The sequence below is a fragment of the Herpailurus yagouaroundi genome, unplaced genomic scaffold (assembly GCF_014898765.1).
Source record: "Herpailurus yagouaroundi ecotype Mexico unplaced genomic scaffold, PumYag 188, whole genome shotgun sequence".
Taxonomy (NCBI): Eukaryota; Metazoa; Chordata; class Mammalia; order Carnivora; family Felidae; genus Herpailurus; species Herpailurus yagouaroundi.
The window spans coordinates 38,242,950-38,265,477 of record NW_024412419.1 but is presented as its reverse complement, the minus strand read 5'-3'; the positions used below and the strand labels follow the sequence as shown (position 1 = coordinate 38,265,477).

General features: G+C 47.6%; 1 protein-coding gene and 1 long non-coding RNA gene across 2 annotated transcripts in view; one reads left to right on the top strand and one right to left on the bottom strand.

Moving 5' to 3' along the window:
- LOC121044457 (uncharacterized) overlaps positions 1-22,255 on the top strand; it is a 32,838-nt gene extending 10,583 nt beyond the window's left edge. Inside the window, exons 5-6 of the long non-coding RNA XR_005797317.1 lie at positions 7,799-7,884; positions 19,984-22,255. This is a non-coding gene — a long non-coding RNA (uncharacterized LOC121044457). The remainder of the gene's footprint in view (positions 1-7,798; positions 7,885-19,983) is intronic.
- Positions 7,094-22,528, bottom strand: part of CHCHD5 (coiled-coil-helix-coiled-coil-helix domain containing 5) — a 44,350-nt gene continuing 28,915 nt past the window's right edge. Inside the window, exon 6 of the transcript XR_005797316.1 lies at positions 7,094-7,832. The gene's annotated coding sequence lies outside the window, so the exon portion shown is untranslated. The remainder of the gene's footprint in view (positions 7,833-22,528) is intronic.

Below are 22,528 nucleotides of genomic sequence, written 5' to 3'. Positions count from 1 at the left end.
TCTCTCTCTCTCAAAAATAAATAAAACATTTTTTAAAAAGTGCCCCTCTTAGGACCCCAATTTTCTAATCTAACCCTCAAAATAACTACTATTACCAGTTCCTTCTGAATTATGTACAGCTTTTTGTAGGTCAGTTATACTTCAATAAAGTCATTTTTTTTTCAACGTTTTTTATTTATTTTGGGGACAGAGAGAGACAGAGCATGAACGGGGGAGGGGCAGAAAGAGAGAGAGACACAGAATCAGAAACAGGCTCCAGGCTCCGAGCCATCAGCCCAGAGCCCGACGCGGGGCTCGAACTCACGGACCGCGAGATCTGACCTGGCTGAAGTTGGACGCTTAACCGACTGCGCCACCCAGGCGCCCCAATAAAGTCATTTTTTTAAAAACATTCCTGGGGTGCCTGGGTGGCTCAGTGGGTTAAACGTCCAGCTTCTGCCCAGGTCATGATCTCATGGTTCATGAGTTCGAGCCCCGCATCGAGTTGTCCGCTGTCAGCACAGAACCTGCTTCAGATCCTCTGTCCCCTCTCTCTCTGCCCCTTCCCTACTCACACACTCTGTCTTTCTCAAAAATAATAAAAAATTTTTTAATTCCTTGTGATGCACACATGTAAGATATTTATATTTTTCTATAATATATAATATACATCATTTTTCTTCTTTTAATCAAATAAAATACTACCATGCACAATTATACAACTTGTTCTTTTCACTTAACATTGTCTTAGATACCTTTGCATGTCATTTTGCTTCTTTTAATATCTTTTATTTATTATTTTTATAATTAACTTGTTTTTTTTTTTAATTTTTTAATGTTTATTTAGTTTTGAGACAGAGAGAGACAAAGCATGAACAGGGGAGGGGCAGAGAGAGAGGGAGATACAGAATCCGAAGTAGGCTCCAGGCTCTGAGCTATCAGCACAGAGTCCGACATGGGGCTCAAACTCACAGACCGTGAGATCATGACCTGAGCCAAAGTCGGACGCTTAACCAACTGAGCCACCCAGGCGCCCCAACTTATTTGTTTTTGAGAGAGAGAGAAAGCAGGGAAGGGGCAGAGAAAGAGACCAGGCAGGCTCCGCACTGTCAGCGCAGAGCCCAATGCAAGGCTCGAACTCACAAACCATGAGATCATGACCTGAGACTAAGTCAGATGCTCAACCAATTGAGCCACCGAGGTGCCCTCTTTTAATATCTTTTAATATGTGTGTCTTAGTGTGGGTAGAATAAGCTGAGTCATAGGCTATGTGAATGTTTTCTTTTTTTCTTTCTTTTTTTTTTTTAAGGAGATAGAAGTTTATTGAATACAGATACAGTGCAAGAGAGCAGCGGGCAGGACAACAGAGGAGAGGCTGTCTGCCTTCATTTTCTATGATGTTGCCAAACTATACCAGGTAGATGCCCAACCCAGCATGTAAGAGAACATGCCAGTTTCAAGGCTCAGGATGTTTTAAATCTCCTTCAGATGACACGTCCCCAGATCACCATCAACACAACCTCCCTCTTAATGCTCAGAATGAAACCTTTAGATTCAGCCCCAGCAATGGGCTTTTCCCCCTTCCACTTTAGCCCCCCTCCTTTGGGCATCGGCCTCTTTCCCTTCACACCATCCCTCCCAGCCGAGATCTGTCTGTCTTCCCAGCCTGCACTCTCCAGAACAGTTCCCCCCACAGCCCAGCAGGGAGCAAGCCCCTCCTTCCCCTCGGGGTGTGTGTTTGCTTTTCTGGTGAGGTCATCCCCACAGCCACCTCCTTGCTTGTTGATGCTCCTACCTCCAACCAGGGCCTGCTGGCTTGGTGGTTGTTTTGTGCTCCGCGTAGGTGACCAGACTCTGAAGGGACGCAGACTTTGCCGCTAAAAGCTTTCAATCTGTAGTTACTCACCATTTCAGCAAAGGCTGGCTGGGAGCTTGCGGCCAAGAATTCTGATGATTAACCCAGTCCTCGCCCCCTCTTCCTCGTGGTTACCCCACTTTCACTTCCCGTCTGCCTACTGGTGCCTACGCACCTAAAACAGGGGCCAGAGGCTTCACTACTCTGTACAGCCCTCTGGATGGCATCCAGCTACGAGGTCTGCCAGGGCGCTGTGCTAGAGAAAAGAGAGGGAATCCATGGCAGAAGGGGAAAGGGTAACCACTGGTGCTTTGGGTCCCAGTCCCGAGGGAAGAACCCCCTCACCATCCCTAGAGAGTATCCAGTCTGGCCCCACCGACTTCTGTCTGCTGCCTAACCACAAGAATGTGGACCATGGACAGTGGAGGGGTCCCAGGACCTGGCACAAGATTGAGGGACAAGGACACGCAGACGTTGCAAAATCCAAGATGAGCATCTCTGTCTACCTCCTCCACCTCTCCTGGGTCCTGTCTTCATTCTAGCCTTTCCCCTTGAGGGACTCAGTACCGTTCTCACCTCTATCTCCTTCCTTCTTCTTCTTTTTTCTTTTTTAAGTTTACTTATTTATTTTGAGACAGAGAGAGAAAGAGAGCACAGGCATGAGTGGGGAAGGGGCAGAGAGAGAGGGAGAGAGAAAGTCCCGAGCAGGCTCCATCCTGTCAGTGCAGAGCCCCACTCAGGGCTTGAACTCACAAACCGCAAGATCATGACCTAAGCTGAAATCAAGAATCAGAGGCCTAACCAACTGAGCTACCCAGGCACCCCACCTCTGTCACCTCTGTCTCCTGGATTTCCTTTTGCTCCTACGGTGACTTCTATCTGCTACATACTCCTTGACATAATGGTTTACACCTGCTACCTTCCTCTCCACCAGGTCTCCTTGACCCTGAAATATGTCACCCCCTTCTCCACAGCAGCAGCAATCCCTGTCACCTCCTAGCTTCAACCTCCCGGCTTTTTTCTGCTCTGTGGATATTACTAACAGACCTCGATCTTCGCTTGTCTTCTCTGCCCACACCTGTGTACTCTCCACCTCTCCAATCCCACGTTAGTCTCCTTCTCTGGTTTCTCTTCCGCCACTCTCCCCGCCCTGCCCCACCTCATCTCCCTCAGGAGTCCCATCTAATCCACTGCAGCCCTAAATCACCACCTCCATCTCCTGGTCCTAAATGCCAGCTGCATATTTCTTTCATCAAATGTAACACATTTAAACCAAAATTTCTGTCAGCTTCTCACACCCCACCCCAAGCAGCTGCCTTCTTGTGACTTCCCTCTCAGTGACTAGAGCAGCATCTCTAAGATGCTCTGAAGCTTGAAGCCTGGCACCCTTTGGATCCTTCAACTCCCACTCTGCACCAGTATTTACATCTTCAAGATTACTCCCCAGTTCAGCTCCCACCCACATTACCTTTCCTGGATCATCTTGTGCCTTCATCATCACTGCCCTGTGCAAACACCTCAGAGGTCCCGTGCTGCCTGCGCACCTTCTCCAGGCTGACTCCCCTGGCCTGTCCCCATCTGGGAGCATCCCTATCTCATCTCCATCGAGACCTCTCTCTTCCAACAAGTTGCCCCTGACTTCTACACACCCTTTTCTTATGACCTCCGTGGGAAAAGATCTCTTACGTAGACACAGCTCCAAAATACAGGTGTCTGCCCCACACACTGGGTCTGGCAGGCTCAGCCTCTTGGCCTGTGTATTTGTCTTGTTTTCCCAGCAATATCAGAAGCTCCCAGAACATCTTTGTATTTCTTTGTGCCTTCTAGGATGGGGTTGGTAAATTCATAAGCTCAGGGGGGAGACTAAGAAGGCAAATATATGAGGTAGAGAGGGAGAAAAAGGGGAGTATAACATAAAAGAGAGTGGGAGGGCCTGAGTTGGCCAAAGAAAACCCATATGCAGGGTAAAAAGACCTGTGGGTCACCAGCTTGAGATCCTCAACCAGGTGCCTTGTCCTGGCCACTCTTCCATGAATACTTCTTTTTGGTTTGTTTGTTTGTTTGTTTGTTTGTTTGTTTGTTTGTTTGTTTTGAGAGAGAGAACACGCATACATGCACACAAGTGGGGGAGGGGCAGAGAAAGAGGGAGAGAGAGAATCCCAAGAGGCTCCACACCCAGCACAGAGCCCTACGTGGGGCTTGATCTCACAACCGTGAGATCAGAACCTGAGCTGAAATCAAGAGTCAGACATTTAACAGTCTGAGCCCCCAGGCACCCCATTCTACAAATACTTCTTTTTTTAAACTTTTTTTAATGTTTATTTATTTTTGAGAGAGAGAGAATACAAGCAGGGGAGGGGCAGAGAGGGAGACACAGAATCTGAAGCAGGCTCCAGGCCCTGAGCTGTCAGCAAAGAGCCTGACGCGGGGCTCAAACTTCCATACCACAAGATCATGAGCTGAACCAAAGTCCCGCGCCTAGCAGACGGATCCCCCAGGTGCTCCGTTCCATGACTACTTTGTGGTTGATTCCCCAACGGCAGCAGTGGGTCCCTCAGTGTCTGGCAAGCGAACAGGGTGACCTGATTTCCTTGGCCTGGAGTAGAAGGAGCAACGGGCCCCAGCAGCCCTAGGGTGTCACCTCTCTTCTCACCCACCCAGCTGTCCTGCACTTGATGTCAGGTGCTGTCACTTGGCTCTAGCTTCCTGTGAGGTCTAACCTGCAGCGGCTTTTCTCACTCCCATACTAAAGAAAAAGCGGGCCTGCCCTCCCTGCTCATGACCCAATCAATGCCCACCAGACCAGCTGTACCCAGGGAGGCCCACCGGGCAGCATCTTTATCATCTGAAGCATTTGCTGAGCCTCATTTGCCTGCCTCCTTAGGTGGTGGAAGGACACAGGGCTGATAAGGGGTGGGGGTAGGGGTGGAGACAGAAGGACCAGGAGCAGAGGGCAAAGACTGGGAGAAAGAAGCAGTGGAGGAAACATCCGGAGCATGCAGAGACCCCATTTTGACAACTCCTAGGGCTTGCCTCTCATACCTGCTGCCCCTTCCTCTCTCAGCCTTCTAAGTCCAGCTGCTCACCCCTATTCCCAGCCTCCAGCCTCACTCAACTTCCAAGCAGACTTTAGGCCAGAAGAATCAGCTAAACCATTACTTTTATGAAGTCTTTCACCTGCTCTCACTGCCTGCAGAACAAAATGCAGCCTGTTCCAGCTGGCTGAGGTTTTCCATGACAGGGCCCTCTAACCATCGGCTTTATTTTCCACGGATTCACAAAGGGAAAACCCTACTCTGCCCAGTCTGACTCATCACCTCCATCTCCCTTCTGTGCACTGAAGCCAGTGTGCTTGTAATGGTCACCTCACAACGTTACCAGCTTCAGGGTGCCTGGGTGGTTCAGTCAGTTAAGCGTCTGACTCTTGATTTCGGCTCCAGTCATGATCTTGTGGTTCGTGGGTTTGAGCTCCGTGTTGGGCTCTGCACTGACAGTGCAGAGTCTGCTTAGGATTCCCTCTCTCCTCTCTCTGCTCTTCCCCAGTTTGTGCATGCAAGCTCACTCTCTCTCTCTCTCTCTCTAAAATAAATAAATAAGGGGCACCTGGGTCACTCAGTTGGTTAAGCATCTGACTCTTGATCTCAGCTCAGGTCATGATCTCGCGATTTGTGGATTCGAGCCCCACATCGTGCTCTGTGCTGATGGCACAGAGCCTGCTTGGGATTCTGTCTCTACCTCTCTCTCTCTCCCTCCCCCACTTGTGCTCTCTCTCTCTCTGAAATAAACTTAAATCAGTAAGTAAAAAAAAAAAACTTCAAAAATTATTAGCTTCATGAATGTTAGATGTTGCCACATATATCCCCTCCTTCCCTCCTCACAGAGGCTTGGGGAGCAGTATAGTTATCCACATTCTACAGATAAGAAGAAACTGGGTTCAGGAGTCCCTTCCCAAGACCACAGGGCTTGTGAATAAAGGTCTGAGCTCTGACCTTTGTCCTCTGCAGGCCAAGGCTTCTCACTTTACCTTGGTTACGAGGAAGAGGTAAGCTCGGGGGAATAAGGGCCAGGTTCTCTTTCCCGTGTGACAAATAATGCTCACAGTGGGTTACAGCTGGGGTGCATAACAGAAAGCAGAACTAGGCAAATAGTTAAGAGGAATTTGTCTTTGTTTAGTTTTTAACCTACAGAGTTGCTCAAATCCTTTTACAAGTTAAACTTCTTCCCTTGTGGTAGACATCACAATGCTATCCTGCTAGAAGGCATTCAATAAAGTTGAAAGAACAAAGACACAAAGGGAATGGGGCCCTGATGCAAGCAGAGACACGCTGGAATGTTCTGGAATCAGATTCCAGGTTCCTTTCTGAGGTGTTGGTGTCTCTACAGAAGAGAGCTCTCGATGTTTGTTTTTTCTTTCTTTGTGAAAGTGTGGTCACAGCTATCGTAGGACAAGCAGAACAATAACTTATGTTTCCCAATGTCATGTTGTGATTTATGTGCTATTGATGTTTCATGATCTGTGTCATTTCCGACAGTTACAAGAAAATTTTCCACCAGGACTATTAGCATGTTGGTATGACAGGGTTGGGGAGACACAACATTCACCACCCTCCTTCCCTGTATTCTGCTTACTCCCTCAGGATGAGAGGCACAGCAGAGAAGAGGCCGAAGCTCCAAGGCCCTAGGGTTGGATTAACTAGTGGGGGAGGGACTTCCATCACCTTTGGGCTCTCAATGCCCAGCCCTGAGTTGGTTGCCACCTGCCACTTAGTTTTTTTTTTAAATGTTTATTTTGGGGCGCCTGGGTGGCTTGGTCGGTTAATCGTCCGACTTCGGCTCAGGTCATGATCTCACGGTCCGTGAGTTCGAGCCCCGCGTCGGGCTCTGTGCTGACAGCTCAGAGCCTGGAGCCTGTTTCGGATTCTGTGTCTCCCTCTCTCTCTGCTCCTCCCCTGTTCATGCTCTGTCTCTCTCTGTCTCAAAAATAAACGTTTAAAAAAATTTTTTTTAAATGTTTATTTTGAGAGAGAGAGAGAGAGAGTCTGCACACAAGCAGGGGAGGGGCAGAGAGAAAGGGGGACAGAGGATCCATAGCAGGCTTTGCGCTGATGCAGGGCTCGAACTCAAGAACCGTAGACCATGACCTGAGATGAAATCGGAGGCTCAGCCAACTGAGCCACCCAGGCGCCCCTCTAATTATTACTTCTTTAGTAACTGCAGTCCCAGGAGCCTGCTTTCAAGTGCCAAAGTTCACCCTGAAGCTCAGGTTTATCGTCTTCATTTCTTAAATTATGGGGTTTCTATCCAAAGTGAAGAGATAACTGAGTTTTGTAAATTCCCTGTTGAATCCCAGCCACTGCTTCCTGCCTCTGGGCAGTACCTGCCTGTCCTGCTCCAAAGTGGCTTGCCCTGGCCTGCTTCTCCCTCCTCGGCCCACGGCACCCCCTGACCCAGGCCACAATCTGGAAGAGATGGGTGCCTGCAGACCCCAAGAGAGAGCAGACATTCGTCTCTTCTCAACGCACCAAACCCTTGTTGACAGGGTTCCCCGGGCCAGGCTCCCTCCAGGAATTCAGTTGAGCAGCCAGCCACGTCAAAAAGACTTGCAATACGGTCTGGCGCGGTAACAGCAGTCACAGAGGTATGCACAAAATACAGCTGGGGCAGCAAGTGCAATGAGAGGAATTCTTTGCAAGGTGGGGATGGCCATGTTCAGGAATGAAGGAAAGCTAGGAGGGACTGAACAGGAAAGCTGCCAAGGGCCGTTGGTGCCCCAAGCTGAGGTCCATCACATGGTCAGTAAAGCCCACCTAGCCCTCTGCTTCATGATACGGCCGAGACCCTTATGGCCCGCACATCAGAGCTGGCTGAGGCCCTCATTTGTTTACAGCTTAATCCTAATCGGATCCTGGTTTGGAAGGGAAGCTCTTCTCCTTTTAGCTTTACCAGCTTCTCTTTATACTTTAGGACTGCGGCTTTCCACCTGAGGTCCCAATGAGCACTTAAAAAAAAGAAAGAAAGAAAAGAGAAAATATCAGAGTGCATCCAACATAGTAAGTATTATTTCTCGAACCTTCTGTTTCGGTTAGGTATGTGTGTGTGAGAGTCTGTGTAAACAGGGTCATGGTGTGAAAAGTATTTCTTACCGAGAGCTGTGGCTAAAAAGTGTATGAAACATTGTTTTAAGGGAAATATCCATTCCTCAAATATTAAACGAACACTATCAAAAACCGTATCTTGTTCTAGTAAAGAAAAAAAGCAAGACTTGGGTCCCGCACTTAAGAGGCTCTGAGCCCGGCGGTGGGAAGACACACATGTCACCAGGACAGGATGTGCAAACCACACTGACAAAAGGGTGTGCACCCCCCTCCCAGTTCAGAGGAGGGAGCCACCGCTTCGCCTCAGGGCCCCATCTAGGAGATGGTGTGTGGCTGGTCCTGAAGAGCGGCTTCTGGGGGAGGAGAAGGGAAGTGGTGTTCCCGATTGGGGGAGGGTGTGAACACAGAGCAGCGAGGGGGGCTGGTGTGGCCCCCGCCCAGGCTTGGGTGTGGGTGCAGGGAGGGAACGGGGCAATGGTGACAGCAATGAGAAGATCAGAAGGGGCTGGATGATGACTTTATCCTCTGAGAGACGTGGGATTAGTTCTGTTGTTTCAAAAGGGTACGGAGGGCAGCAATTTGAAAGCCAGTGTTCAAGGATTTTTCAGGTTTATCTGAATATTGGTGCTGATGAAGACCCTGGAGGCAGTTAACCAACCGATAGTCTGATAAAAATGTCCATATTTTTATTTTCTTCCTGTTTCTGCTTCGCTGGCCAGCTAGAGCTCAGCATCGGTGTCTGCCCACCAGGCTCAGCCTGCTTCCCTCCCTCCTCCTCTCCTTGCTTTCTCCTCTCATTTCCTCTCATTATCCCTGCTGAGCACTAAACCCTCCAGCTGGGGAGGGGACAGGAAGGGGAAGAAGTGCTTTCACTTGACACCTCTCCTGGCACAGCCTGGGGGCTGCCCGCAAGTTGGCTTTAGACAGATCTGCAAGGCTACTGTCTGACTTTCAGCTCAGCCAAGGAACAGGGAGTGGCTCCTCTTTCTGCTTGTAAATCTCCGCTGAGAAAGTAGACACGGAGGAGAAGAGCAAAAGCAACCAAAGGAGCTAGCATTTTATTTCCCCTTTATGCAAAAAGAGTTTTTAATCTGTAGATCCAGCATATAGTGTCTATCTTTTCCAGTAATCTCTCTGAGCCCAGTAACCAGAAAGGGATGAGACAGATATCAAATATCAATATGCAGCTATGTACAAAAGGACTAACGTTTAGGGCCTGGGTATTCACCGACCTCATCCCAACCTCATTGTGGACACCCTACTCTCTTGATGTTCACCTTGACTTTGAACACCAGCAGATCTCCAAGAAAGTTATGTATGTGCCCGTCTATGTTGTCCATTCTTCTGCAAAAGCTGGTCTTCTTGGCTCGCCACACACCAAGCCCCTTTCTGCACCTCTGCCCCCGGTGGGTTCTGTTGCCTGGAATTCCTTTGCCCCTTTTCCACACCTACCTGAGTCCTACCTATGAGGTTTGGTTCAAATCCCACACACATCCTCCAAGGAGCCAACCCACAAGGAATGCTCAGAATCCCTGAAACCTTTATGGCCCTTAAATCTTTGTGAATGATAAGGGACTCATTCATTTCCCTATTTTTATAGCCTCGTGGTGTTAAATGTTTATCACGAATGTTGTAGATTCTTGGAACCCAGGGGCTCTAACTCATACTTCTGTGCCTGGCACAGAGCTGAGTATATAATATGATCTCAGAACTGAAACCTCATACAAATCTGATACAAAATCTGAATTCAAGGCCCTGGGACCTTGGCAGCTCCCTGAATCCCAGTGAAGCATAACTTCCTCCCTTGTAAAACTAGGAGAGTAATAGTACCTACCACTTAGAGATGTTGCAGAGATTAAGTGAATTGCAGGGAAATGTTTAACACATTGTAAGGGATTAATTATTTTTAGTAGAATCGAAGGAAATCGAAAGGAAATCAAAATTTCTTATTTGCTTATTTCTAAGTATATTCAGTTTTAGCGTTTTCCCCATCCTTGTGAGTTTTGTTTTCATTTATTTTGAGATGGAAAACATTAAAATGGTTCCAAAAGCCAAGTCAGAACAAGAAGATATTTCAGAGACCTGTCATCGGCCTCGTTCCCTCTGGCCTTTCCAACCTGTTCCATCCTCTGCCCTCCAGCTAACTAATGTCACTAGTTGGTGTTTTTTTACTTTTTCTCTACGTTTCCCTTGAATACATAGGTATATGCCCTTATTTCCTCCTCTCAATATTATTTTTTTAAGTTTTATTTGAGAGAAAGAGAGACGGGGAGAGAGACAGAGAGAGAGAGAGCGAGCATGCAAGCAGGGGAGGGGCAGAGAGAGAGGGAGAGAGCAAATCCCAAGCAGACTCAGCACTGTCAATGCAGAGCCCAATGCAGGGCTCGAACTCACTAACTGCAAGCCCATGCATGACCTGACCCAAAATCAAGGGTCGGACACTTAACCAGACTGAGCCACCCAGACGTCCCTCAAATGATATTCTTTTTATTAAAAAACATTTTTTAATGTTTATTATTGAGAGGTGGAGAGAGAGAGAGAGAGAGAGAGAGAGCAGGGGAGGGGCAGAGAGAGAGGGAGACACAGAAGTCGGAAGCAGGCTCCAGGCTCTGAGCTGTCAGCACAGAGCCCGAGGCGGGGCTCGAACTCACAAACTGAGATCATGACCTGAGCCAAAGTCAACGCCAACTGACTGAGCCACCCAGGCGCCCCAAATGATACTCTTGAGACACTGTTCTTTTGAGATGGCATTCTCAGGACCATAGTCACCTTTTGTACAGCTGCTTGGGGGGTGCTGCAAGTGGGTGCTCCATGACAGAGGGGATGGTCGTTCCTGCTCCTCACCTGGATTACTCAGGGAGAGAATGTTGGTGCTCCTCAAGTGACTGCCTCTATCAAATACTTGCCCCAGGACCCAAAGGTGTCTTTACGACTGGTAATGGGGCCACAGCCCCATTCCTGTGACTCAGGAGACTGAGCCCTAACGCAGCATCCCCACCAAACCTGCCGATTCTCTTGGACAGGGTGACAGTGCCAGCTTGCCTGAGTAGAGCATACGATTGTATAAGACTGGATTTTTTAAAAAGTTTTCTAATGTTTATTCATTTTTGAGAGACAGAGTGTGAGCGGGGGAGGAGCAGAGAGAGAGGGAGACACAGAAATCAGAAGCAAACTCCAGGCTCTGAGCTGTCAGCACAGAGCCCAGTGCAGGGCTTGAACTCATGCACCGTGAAACCATGACCCGAGCCGAAGTCAGGCCCTTAACCGACTGAGCCACCCAGGCGCCCCTCCCGGTCCCCTGCTTCATACAATATGGGAAAACAACATTTTATGCTTCCAGTCATTACTGCTCAGGGAGATTGGGGGAATCAGGGTTGAAAGTCTCTTGGGTACTTCTCCATAGGACCTCATTTCAAGGAGGAAAAAACCTGAGTAAATAAAAGTTCCCGGCAGTAGGGAGGTGGCCAGAGGAAGTGGAGCGCCACAGCTGGAGGTATTCATTGGAAAAAGCAGTGGGAGGGAAGGATTCTGTCTTGGAGTCAAGCTGTCCGCAAGTCAGCTCAGAGGCTGTGACTCACTGTGAGGAAAAGGAGGGCCCTGTATCCTGGGGGAGGCTACTTTCTCCAAACAGGAGATGGTGGCCAAGGAGGGAAATGAAGTAATCCAACATGAAGCAGCCGCAGGGCAGACAGGGCTGGAAGTCTAAGTCATCCTCGACTGTTGAGCTTGATATTACCACGTGTCCCCACGGTGCAAACAACACGGAAGGGACCAGGATGGGAAGAAAGGGAATCGGGCCCTATCTCGCCCAAGTCTTTTTCCCTTCCTGGACCTCAGTTTCTCATATTTTTTTAAGAGGAAAGGGAGACCTGGCAGCCAGCGTCCCAGCTCAGCCAGTGGCCAGGTTTTCTGTTCCTCTCAGTGAGAAACCCAGTGAACCTAGGCGCTCTGGCACAGGTCTGTCTCCAGTTCACACAGCCCCTGTCACCCCCCACCGGCTCATCCTGAGTCCATGAGACACATGTAGGCTCCCTGCCTGCCTTTGAAGTTATTTACAATGGTAACTCCCAGACAAGCAGCTCCCAAGTCTCTTCCAGCTCTGGGGCCTAGGATTCTATGCCTCAGAAAAAAACAGATTTTGAACAGTGAGTAGAAACGGGGCAAGCAGCCTGCCCTGGGATGAGAAGGAAATGATCCTTCGTCCCAGGACCCTTGAGAGGGTGAATGTGGCAGAGTGCCAGGGCCGAGCATCTGCCGGGCAGAACAGACAGCGCTTAGAATTGAAAACAGCCTTTTTTTTTTTTCTTTTGGTACAGCTTCCTGGTGCATCCTGTTTCTCTGGGGCTGCTGCTGCCAGCTCATGGGCATCATGCCCAAGCCTCAGTGGGCAGTGAGGGGGCTAGGTACCCATCTGTCCAGTTTCCTAAGCAGGTGGCTAGGAAAGTGGGGGCCGGGCTCTGGCTGCCCTCTGCTGGGCAAGTACAAACACTGCTGTGGGGTCAGAGGCAACAGAAGGATCCAGAGGGGAAAGAGGGGCTCCTCTCCTAGAGTCTGTGCACCTGTGAAGGGCAATAGGCATCATTGAGGAGGTGTTCCGCTGTTCTGACACTTTCCCAGGGAAGGCTTGGTCTCCTTGGGTATCAGGGTCTCTTAATAGTTCTCCAGTAAGACAGTCTCAGGTCATATAAGTGCTCTGTATTTAGTCAAATCAGAATGATATTCTGACATAGAGTCTGGTACAATGATAAATATTTTTTGTAATTTATTTTAAAATTTAAAATTTAAATTCATAATTTTTTAATTTTTTTTAATTAATTTATTTATTTTTGAGAAAGAGTGCACGAGCAGTGGAGGGGCAGACAGAGAGAGAGAGAGAGAGAGAGAGAGAGTCCCAAGCAGGCTGCACTGTTAGTAGAACCCAGCGTAGGGCTCGATCCCATGAACCTATGAGATCATGACCTGAGCCGAAATCAAGAGTCAGATGCTTTACCAACTGAGCCACACAGGCACCCCCTGATAAATATTATTGAATAAATAATTAGGTCAGCAGTCACCTAGAAGGCAGGTAGAGACTGCTCCTGGCTTTGTTCAGGAGAACATTTATAGTTTATTGTCTCTCTTTCCGAAATTCTTCTAACAGACCTCTTGTCTGGATCTCCCAGTTCCAAGAGATCCTACCTAGTGATCTTGGTGATCCTACCTGGGCTTCCTCCTTTGGTCTCAGGGACCTCTAATTCCTTAACCTCACTCCCAGCGCCCCAGCCCAGGCCGCTTACCAATCATGTGAGACCTAGTGCGTAACTTTCTCTCCTTTCTCTCTAAGTATTTCCTTCTGTCTCCTTTCTCGACACCTGCATTCACATTTGGACTTTAGTTCATTGGGCTTAGAGATATTCTCTCCTTCCAGAAGCAGCCACAGGCAATCTCTCTTTTCTCCATTAACTACTGGCTGTTACTTGACACTCGCAGCTAAGATGGGTGGGTGGGAAGGGCTAGAAACTTCTGGTTTCCAGGAGGGACCTCTGGGAACCATCCAGATTAGTTTGGGGCAAGGCCAGGTTCAGGGAAGGGTTGAGGTGGGGCCTCAGGTCCAGGCCATGTGGCAGGATGCTCAGTAAGCACTGAGCTTTTCTTCAGGCCTGTCTGGGGCATTCTCACGCAGCCTCACGCATTGATCTAACCATACCTAGTGTGTATGTGGTCCTTGTGGTTTTCGCCATTTTGCCTATTTCTCTTACAACTTGATTTTCTTAATCAATAATAGGAATCTAGGGGCACCCATCTGGCTCAGTTGTTAGAGCATGCAACTCTTGATCTCAGGGTCATGAGTTCAAGCCCAACATTGGGTGCAGAGTTCACTTAAAAATAATAATAATAATAGGGATCTAACTTATTTTTGGTTAGCTAAGTAAAATATATAGTTTTAAAAGATAAAGTGAGGCACATTAAAAATTAAGTGTTTATTTGAGCAAAAATCAACTAGAATCGGGAGACCCAGACAAGAGGTCTGTTAGAAGAATTTCAGAAAGAGAGACAATAAAGTATAAATGTTCTCCTGAACAAAGCCAGGAGCAGTCTCTACCTGCCTTCAATCTAACATGTAGAAAGAAGCTCCGAGGAGCTATACAAAATGAAAGCCTTTTTTTTTTTAATTTTTATTTATTTTTGAGAGAGAGAGAGAACACGCAAGTGGGGGAGGGACAGCGATGGGGGGGGGGGGCAGAGGATCTAAAGCAGGCTCCAAGAGGGCAGCAACGGGCCTGATATGGGGCTCGAACTCACAAACTGCAAGACCATGACCTGAGCCAAAGTCAAATGATCAACCGACTAAGCCCCCCCAGGTACCCCAAAATGAAAGACTTCTATAGCCAGATGGGAGCAGGAACAAGGATGAAAGTCATAGTAGGCAAAAAAAAAAGTGGATTGGGTAGTGCAAGGTTATTTTCCCTTAGGGGATGATGGGGTCTCCCAGGCAGACAGTTTAACTAGTGCTGACCGGGTGACTCCTGACTGGTTTAGTATTTCCTTTCTGGAAGAGGTGACAGTCTATCTAATCTTGGTTTCGTGACACAGCGCTCAGCATGAACAACTTTATTTGGGGACTATTGTGTTGTTTCTAACAATTGGTAGCACAAATTCAAAGGCGAACCAGAGTCAGTGAAAATTATGCTCACTTCCACTTTTTCCCATTTCCCTTACTCACAGAAAGTCTGCTGCCATTTTCTTGTGGATCCTTATATACATAGTATTATGGGGGTGCCTGGATGACTCAGTGAAGCATCCGACTTCGGCTCTGGTAGTGATCTCGCGATTTGTGAGTTCCAGCCCCAAGTCAGGCTCTGTGCTGACAGATGAGAGCCTGGAGCCTGCTTTGGATTCTGTGTCTCCCTCTCTCTCTGTCTCTTCCTCTCTTTCTCTCTCTCTCTCAAGAATAACATTAAAAAAATTAAAATAAAAGAAATAGTACTATGAGCATTCAGATGCATGTGTACGATCATTCATTGAACAGTACTTATTGAGCACCTGATATGATCCATGCATTGCTCTTGCCCAAAACACACAAAAATTCTTGCTCTGAGAACTTACGCTCTGAAGAGGGGCAAAGGAGTCGGGCAATAAATGAGACAAACCAGTCAAATCTGTGATATGTTAGATGCTGATATGGACAATGGGAAACACTTTAGTAGGGGCTGGGGCATGATCCCAAATGCCTTTCCTCTCTGCTGCCTCAGCTGCACCCTGAAAACCTGGGGCTGCTCCCTGCCCATTGAATCATGCCTCCACTGTGCTTCCTGGGGGGAGGATGGAAGCGCGGGGGGGGGGGGGGGAGGAGATTGCCCCGCGTGACTAGGAGGGGCTGTGGCAGGCCCTTGGGGTCAGATGGGGAGCATCCAAGGCAGGTGTTGGCACACGGGCTGCTCATCTTCATTTATCCTGGGTCAAAGTTTATGAATATTTTTCTGGCTTTAGTTAAATATTACCAGAATACTCTACATCAGTAGTTCTCAAAGTGTGGTCTGTGGACCAGCAGCATCAGGATCAGCATCATCTGGGAACTTGTCAGAAATGCAAATTATTTGGCTCCACCCCAATTCTACTGGATCGTAAACTAAGAGTAGAGTCCAGAAATCAGTGTTTTAGCTAGTCTTAATAGCTAAAGAAATGCTTTACCAACTCACATTCCTACAAGCTATGGTTACAGCACACATTTTCTACAGTCTTAAGACTTTAAAAAATCTTTTCCAAATTAAATCCTAGACTAGGGGTACAGATTAGATGTTGAGTAAAAAGGTATTTTAAAAAACTTAATGTTTATTTATTTTTGAGAGAGAGAGAGGCAGAAAGAGAGGGAAACACAGAATCGGAAGCAGGCTCCAAGCTCTGAGCTGTCAGCAGATGTGGGGCTGGAACTCACGGACCGTGAGATCATGACATGAACCGAAGTCAGATGCTTAACCGACTGGGCCACCCAGGTGCCCCAAAGATATTTTTTAAAAGAAGTAAAAGATAACTCTTACAGCTCAATTATTTGAAAATAAGGATCAAATCATCTGATTCTCTGGGCCTTAGTATCCAGTCTAGTCATATAAGAATATCCATTCAACCTGATGATTGACCTAGTCCTAAATTTCTATCCCTAGATTCTATGTTGTTAAGAAACAACAAAAATTGGAAATAAATGAGAAATAATTAAAATGCATAAAGTGAGCTATTAAAATACTGATAGTCATACATATTTCTATTCTTCTTTACATTTTCCAGAAGAAGTAGAAGCCGATAGTATTGACGGATGTTAGGCTGTATTCTAGGCAGCGTGTAAAGCACTTGGTGTGTAATCTTATCACATCAGCACAAACAAGAAACAATCAGAAGAATATTTTTGGCTTTAATTTATGGATGAGCAAACAGGCTCAGGGAGTTTAAGGATTTTGCCCAATATACGCCTAGCAAAAGAGAGGATCAGGAATCAGGTGCTTTAATCTCAGTCTGTGCTCATTTTCCTGAAAGCCACATTTGTAGATACGGGTGCTTATCTGGGCCTAATCCCTGGAATACTGTGATTCTTTGGAGAGAGGATTAGAGGTCAGTATGAGGATAAGTGTTGGCCAGAGTCCATCTCACAGAAGGTCAAGTGGGATCCCAGACACACCGTGTGGTTATTTTGCCAGCCTTCCTTCCCTTACCAGAGGAATAGGTCTATTATGGTAAGAATGGCCAAATTCCTTCCTTGAACAGGCCTCCTAGAGCCAAGATAATACCTAAGAATTCTGTGCTTGTGGAACAGTGCAGAAATGAGTTCCATAAAGATTTGAAAGAGGCAGGACTAACGATTTTTACCGCATCTGCATTTACCTCCCGTTTGGTGAGTGTAAAAGGCAAATGGTGGTGGGGAATGAAGGCAAGGGAACGCAAACATATTCTGGGTGTGGATTTGCCTACGTGCCCACGGCACTTCTGTCAACACTGCTGTTCATAGATTTACAAACGCTTATTCAATTACAGTGGTGTCTCACAAATTATTTGGCCATGGGATACTATTTTATGACAAAAAAATGTGGGCAGTAGGCCCAAATCACGAAATTCCCTGATGTTACCACATGCCATATCTCCTAGAAGCAGACAGCTTCCCAGAATGGTGTGACCGCCTACTGGAGTCTCAGCTGTAGTGGCAGTGTGAACACAATGACTTTAGGGTGCAGAGTAGACCTGTGGGTGCCTCCCCAAATCCCCCATGAGGACCAAGGTGGTCATTCCTCAAGCTGCCAGGGTTTTAACTGCTGGTAGCTCAGTGCTGAGTCCCCTTCCAAGAATGACCTTGGCCCACGGGCACAATTTCACCCCGGGTCATGCACCCTCAATGGTGTGGGGACACGCAGCGTTTCAAGCGTGTGTAGAACTTCTCTTGATGGTAAGAAGCCCTGTGGGGAAAACGCTACAGTGAAGACAGGGCCAGGGGGAGCAGTACCCATGCGGGACCCATCAGGCGCCCCAGCCCAGGCTGGTGGTGTGGGTGAGGTAGTGCAGGACATGGGGAAGAGACCACCGCACTGACGGAAGAGCTGACACAGGCAGGAGTGCTTCTGACCACCTTCCTGTGGGCTGTCCACCCTGCCCTCCCCCTCTGACCAGTTAGTCCCAGTAAGCCTTTGAAACTATAAAAGTCAGTGACTAACTGCTCTGCTGACTAGAGCCTCTAGGCATCAAACGAGTCAGGTTGCTGCATAAAAATGTGGCCAGACATCCACAGATGCGGCAATCCCAGAGGGAAGGTTTGGGCCAGCACCTCCAGCTTCTTGGGGGCACTAGTCCACCAAGGTCTCTGAGGATGCCTGGGCCTGGTTCACAGATGGATCAGCCAAGTTAAAGACCAGTGGAATGTGCTTGGCCCCTGCAGCTGTGCAGCCACAGAAAACAGCTGTTTAAAACTTTGCACGAAAAAGAGAACTCTTCCCAGTGAACAGAGTTGGAATCAGGCATGCTTGTCCTGAGTAAACCCTCCAAAATGTACCTTGCTATATCTTTATTGATTCGTGGACAGTAGCCAATGGATTGCTGGATATACCAATCCCGTGACCATGAAAGGAGAGCAACCACCTGGGCTGGTGGGAAGGAATACCTTAGACCTCTTGGTTCCTGCCCGCAGAACACCTGGTTTGTTCTGTCATCTTGGAGTAACCTTTGTACCACATGGTCCCCACTGCCTGTGCCCTAACTGCAGGACACCCATTCTAGTGGACACCTTAAGTTATAAAATAGAGAATCTTTGCCCAACACATCAAAAAAATTAATTTTCAGGACACTTATGGTTCTACTTAGGCTTATCTTATTATTGCTGATCTCCCTCTTCCACCTAAATACACACACACACACACACACACACACACACACACACACACACACTTCCCTGGGATTGCTGAATCTGTCTCACCCTCTTGACCCTGCTGATAGATGCTTGAGAGTTCCTTCTTTGAACACTTGGGAAGTATTCTTCTAGAAAGTATTCTCTCTTATAGGTTCTTTCTGGTACTTAAATTTCCTTTACATGGCTAATCCCAACCCCCAGTCTTTATTTTTTTTTTTAACATTTATTTATTATTTTTTGGAGAGAGCAAGGGAAAGGGGCAGAGAGAGGGGGACAGAGGTTCTGAAGTGGGCTTTGCACTGACAGCAGAGAGCCTGATGTGGGGTTTGAGCTCTTGAACCATGAGATCATGACCTGAGCTGGAGGACACCCAACCTGCCACCTAGGTGCCCCGCCCAACCCCCCGGTCTTGCAAGAATTAGACCTTGACCTCACATAAGTAAAATGCTGCTGCTGAGATGACTCAAACCTTCTATTAGCAGAATCTAAGTAACCATGGGCAGGACACAGTATTGAGGTTGGGCTGGGCTACGATAGCTAATATACCTTTGCCCCAAGTGAATAATACTGTTCACAGTTAATATCAGGTATATAATCACCTGCCACTCATAAACAGTCTGAACTATCCAGTGTCAGTGGTGATGGATGATCACATTGCCTGCACTTTCTGCTGACCAGTCAAGTCAGGGTATGTGTAATAACCAACACCTCTTCTGGCACTGAAATTAATGACATGTTAAATTGGCCTGGGCCTGGAAGGGAAGCCTGGTTGCAATCCATCTTCTTGTAAGTCAGCCTGGTTGTCCTACGAGGAGTTACAGAGGTGGTCATTCTCACTCATTGTTGCCTAAAGTAAGGAAAAAGGATTTGGTCTAAGCTCTTATCAGTACAACTAACTATAGTATTTGATGGCGTGGTTTATATTTCTCTTTTTTTTATTTTGTTTTTTGAGTAACCTCTACACCCAGTGTGGGGCTCAAACTCAGAACCCCAAGATCAAGAGTTGCATGCTCCCTGACTGAGCCAGCCAGGAGCCCCTAAAAAGAATACTTAGCCATGATATATGGAGGTCCAGAGGTGGTGAGGTAAAACATCTCCACTATCGTGCCCCAGCAACCTTGCATGTCTCCACGTAGTCCACGTAGGCAAGGCTAAACTGAAGTCTGATGCATGTCGTGGAGGAACACCTTCTAACCCCCTAAACTATGGCAAGATAGGCAGTCTTCTGAGGAGCTGTCATGAGACAGTTTATCATCTGCCTCCCTGGTTCCAGAGAGGCATGGGGCTTTAGGTCTCACCCTCCTATGAGGACCACCACAGACTATAAAACGCTGGCTATAGTTTATAGAGTTGGCACCAACATTCAAGGGGTGAGGATTAGACAGGACATTATGGCAGGGGGTGGGAATCTTGGAGGCCACCTTCAAATTCTGCCTACCACCGCTCTTGCCACATCACGCATCCTTAGCCGCAATCTGGCACAGTGCCATCCATCATCCACATTGCTGTCATCTGGCCTCTTTTGTTTTGGTGTCACCCTGCACAAGGGCCATAGGGATCTGGCACTTCTGACTGCTCACACTTTCACTCTCTATATAAGTAATAAAGTGCCCAATCTGAAAAAGTAGCTCATTGTTTCTTTGCCCGCTAAACCCGTCAGCCAGGCCTTACCTTGTCTTGATCCCTCCCAGCTGGAGCAACCACACTGCAGTCCTCTTGGCCACAGCGGGAAGACAGCAGGCCTACCAAGTGGGAGAAGGAATCGAACACCAGTGGAACTGCAGGACATGGCCAGTGAGTCCAGCAGGAGTTGGAGAATTGACATGGGACTGGATTCTCCTTGTGTTGCATCAAGGGAGGCAAACCATGAAGTTGGATGAAGGAGAGTGGATTGAATTGGGAGCACTGCTATGTGGTACAGGATGTAACACCCTGGCAAGGAGCAGGCAGTGGTATTAATGCTCTACTTGGTTGGCTCATGGAAGCTTAGAAAAAGCAATGGCTTGCACTAAATGAAACAGAACTGCCAGCACTGCCATGGCAAATAGTGGGTGAAGGGATCAAAAGACCCAGAGAAGTGGGCATGCTGGTGTAGACAGGCTACTGAGGACAGAAAACCCACCAGGCGGCTGTGGTCCACAGGATGACCTGAAGAACATTCTATTTTTCCCAAATGATAAGGAATGTGCTAGTGAATATGGCCACCAGCATGGGTAAAAAGTCCAGTGGCTGCTCCTCTCTAGGCCAGGGCTGATGGGAGATGCCCGTGCAGAAAGAAGTACGCTTCTAATTCTGATGAGGATGACAGAATCTCAAAATAATAGAGGCCAGTGATGGCACGCCACTGCCAGCAGCAAGGTGGGTAAGATTACTATAATACATGACAAGAACAGTTGTAATTCACAGCAGCCAGAGGAGTCTGTTCCCATAGAGAATTATGGAGATGGTATTAGAACATAGTATTCCTAGGGGGCAAGATATAGCTTAATTTATACAACTAAAGGGAATCAGATGGATGATAAAGGCTCAAGGCAGCCATCCCAGTAAAAAATTATGATCAGTTGCCCATCAGACCTCTGACTGAAGGGAGGCTGAGCTGCATAAGGAAGGATCCTACAATGTCATGGCAAATGTATATGGTAGTGATGGTCCCTCTCCAAATGGACCTCTAAAGGGACCTCAGAAGAAAGGAGAATAACCAGATATTTCAAGGCCTGTCGGACACAGGATGAGTTAACACTGAGAAGCAGAGACCTGAAGTATCATCATTATGGAGCCCAGCTCATACATGGCTGGGCCAGGCCAAGTCATAGTGGACCCACTGTGCCCATAGATCCACCGGATGCTCATTTCCCTGATCCACAAATAGATCACTGGAATGGACATGTTTCCCAATCAGAATAACCCCATATGGTCCTCAGCCTGTGGGGAAGAACCACTGTAGGGGGAAAAGTCAAGTGGAAGCCTCTGAAACTGCCTCCCCGACCAAAATAGTATGTCAAAAACCATATTCCATCCCAGGGGGGATTGGCCTAATAAATTAGCGTCACCCATAAAGATGAAAGAATGTGCAGGTGGAGGTGCCTATCATACCCCCTTTTAAATCACATCTGGTTCCTGCACAAACCAGATATATCCTAGCAGAAGGCAAGTAGACAACTGTAAACACAACCAAAGGGTAGCCCCAGTGGTTGGTTATCACGGCTTTGCCTGAGAGGTATCCAGATGTTTCTTGGTTGAGCTTAACAGGCTATCAGGAATGCAGTACGCAGTCTGATCTGGCAAATGGCTGTTTTGCATCCTGATCAGGGGCCATTTACAATCTTGCCCCAGGGTATAACTCTTCCAACCTCTGGTTGTTGTCAAAAATGCCTTGGGGTGGAATTAGGACCCCTGAGAGCAAGTCTGGGTTAGGTTAAAAAAAAAAAATCTTGCAGGGTGAAGAGCAGGAGTAGACCAACTAAAAGTGTTTACAGAGAATTGCAGTCATATGCAACATAATGTTGAGCTCACTTTTGGAACACAAGCTCTCGGAATCTGTACTCATTTCTGGTACTCCTTTCCTCCCTCAGGATGGACTGGGGCAAGAGACCTTGGAAGCAATGAAAGGGGTTACTTCCACAAGCCTCCTAGCCTCTCTCCAAGACCGACTTGGCCCACTTTTTGACCCCGTCCTGCAGATTTTGCATTTATTGTACCTTCCTTCCCAGTCATTCCAAACAAGAGACTTGCTCTTTCTCACCTAAAACTAAGCAGGGACCTCCAACTTCTTCCACCTGTTGGCCCTTAAACTCCACTCGCTGCATCACAGGTATCTTAGGAATCCTTGACCCTCAGCCTCTAAGGCTCTCAGCCTGTGCCTCCCACAATTGACCTGTGAGTCCAGCAGACCCCACAGGTGCCTCAGAGCTGCCCAAGTTCCTCTAAAATAATTTTTTGTATGTATATATGTATTGATGTATTGTATTTAAAAAAAATTTTTTTTTCACTGTTTATTTTTGAGAGGCAGAGAGACAGAGCACAAGCAGGGAGGGGCAGAGGGAGAGGGAGACACAGAATCCAAAGCAGCTCCAGGCTCTGAGCTGTCAGCACAGAGCACGACATGGGGCTTGGACTCATGAACCATGAGATCATGACCTGAGCCAAAGTTGGACGCTTAACCGACTCAGCCACCCAGGTGCCCCTATTTATGTATTGTAAAGAATCTTTCTTCCTGGAGAAAGCTTCAATTCCAGG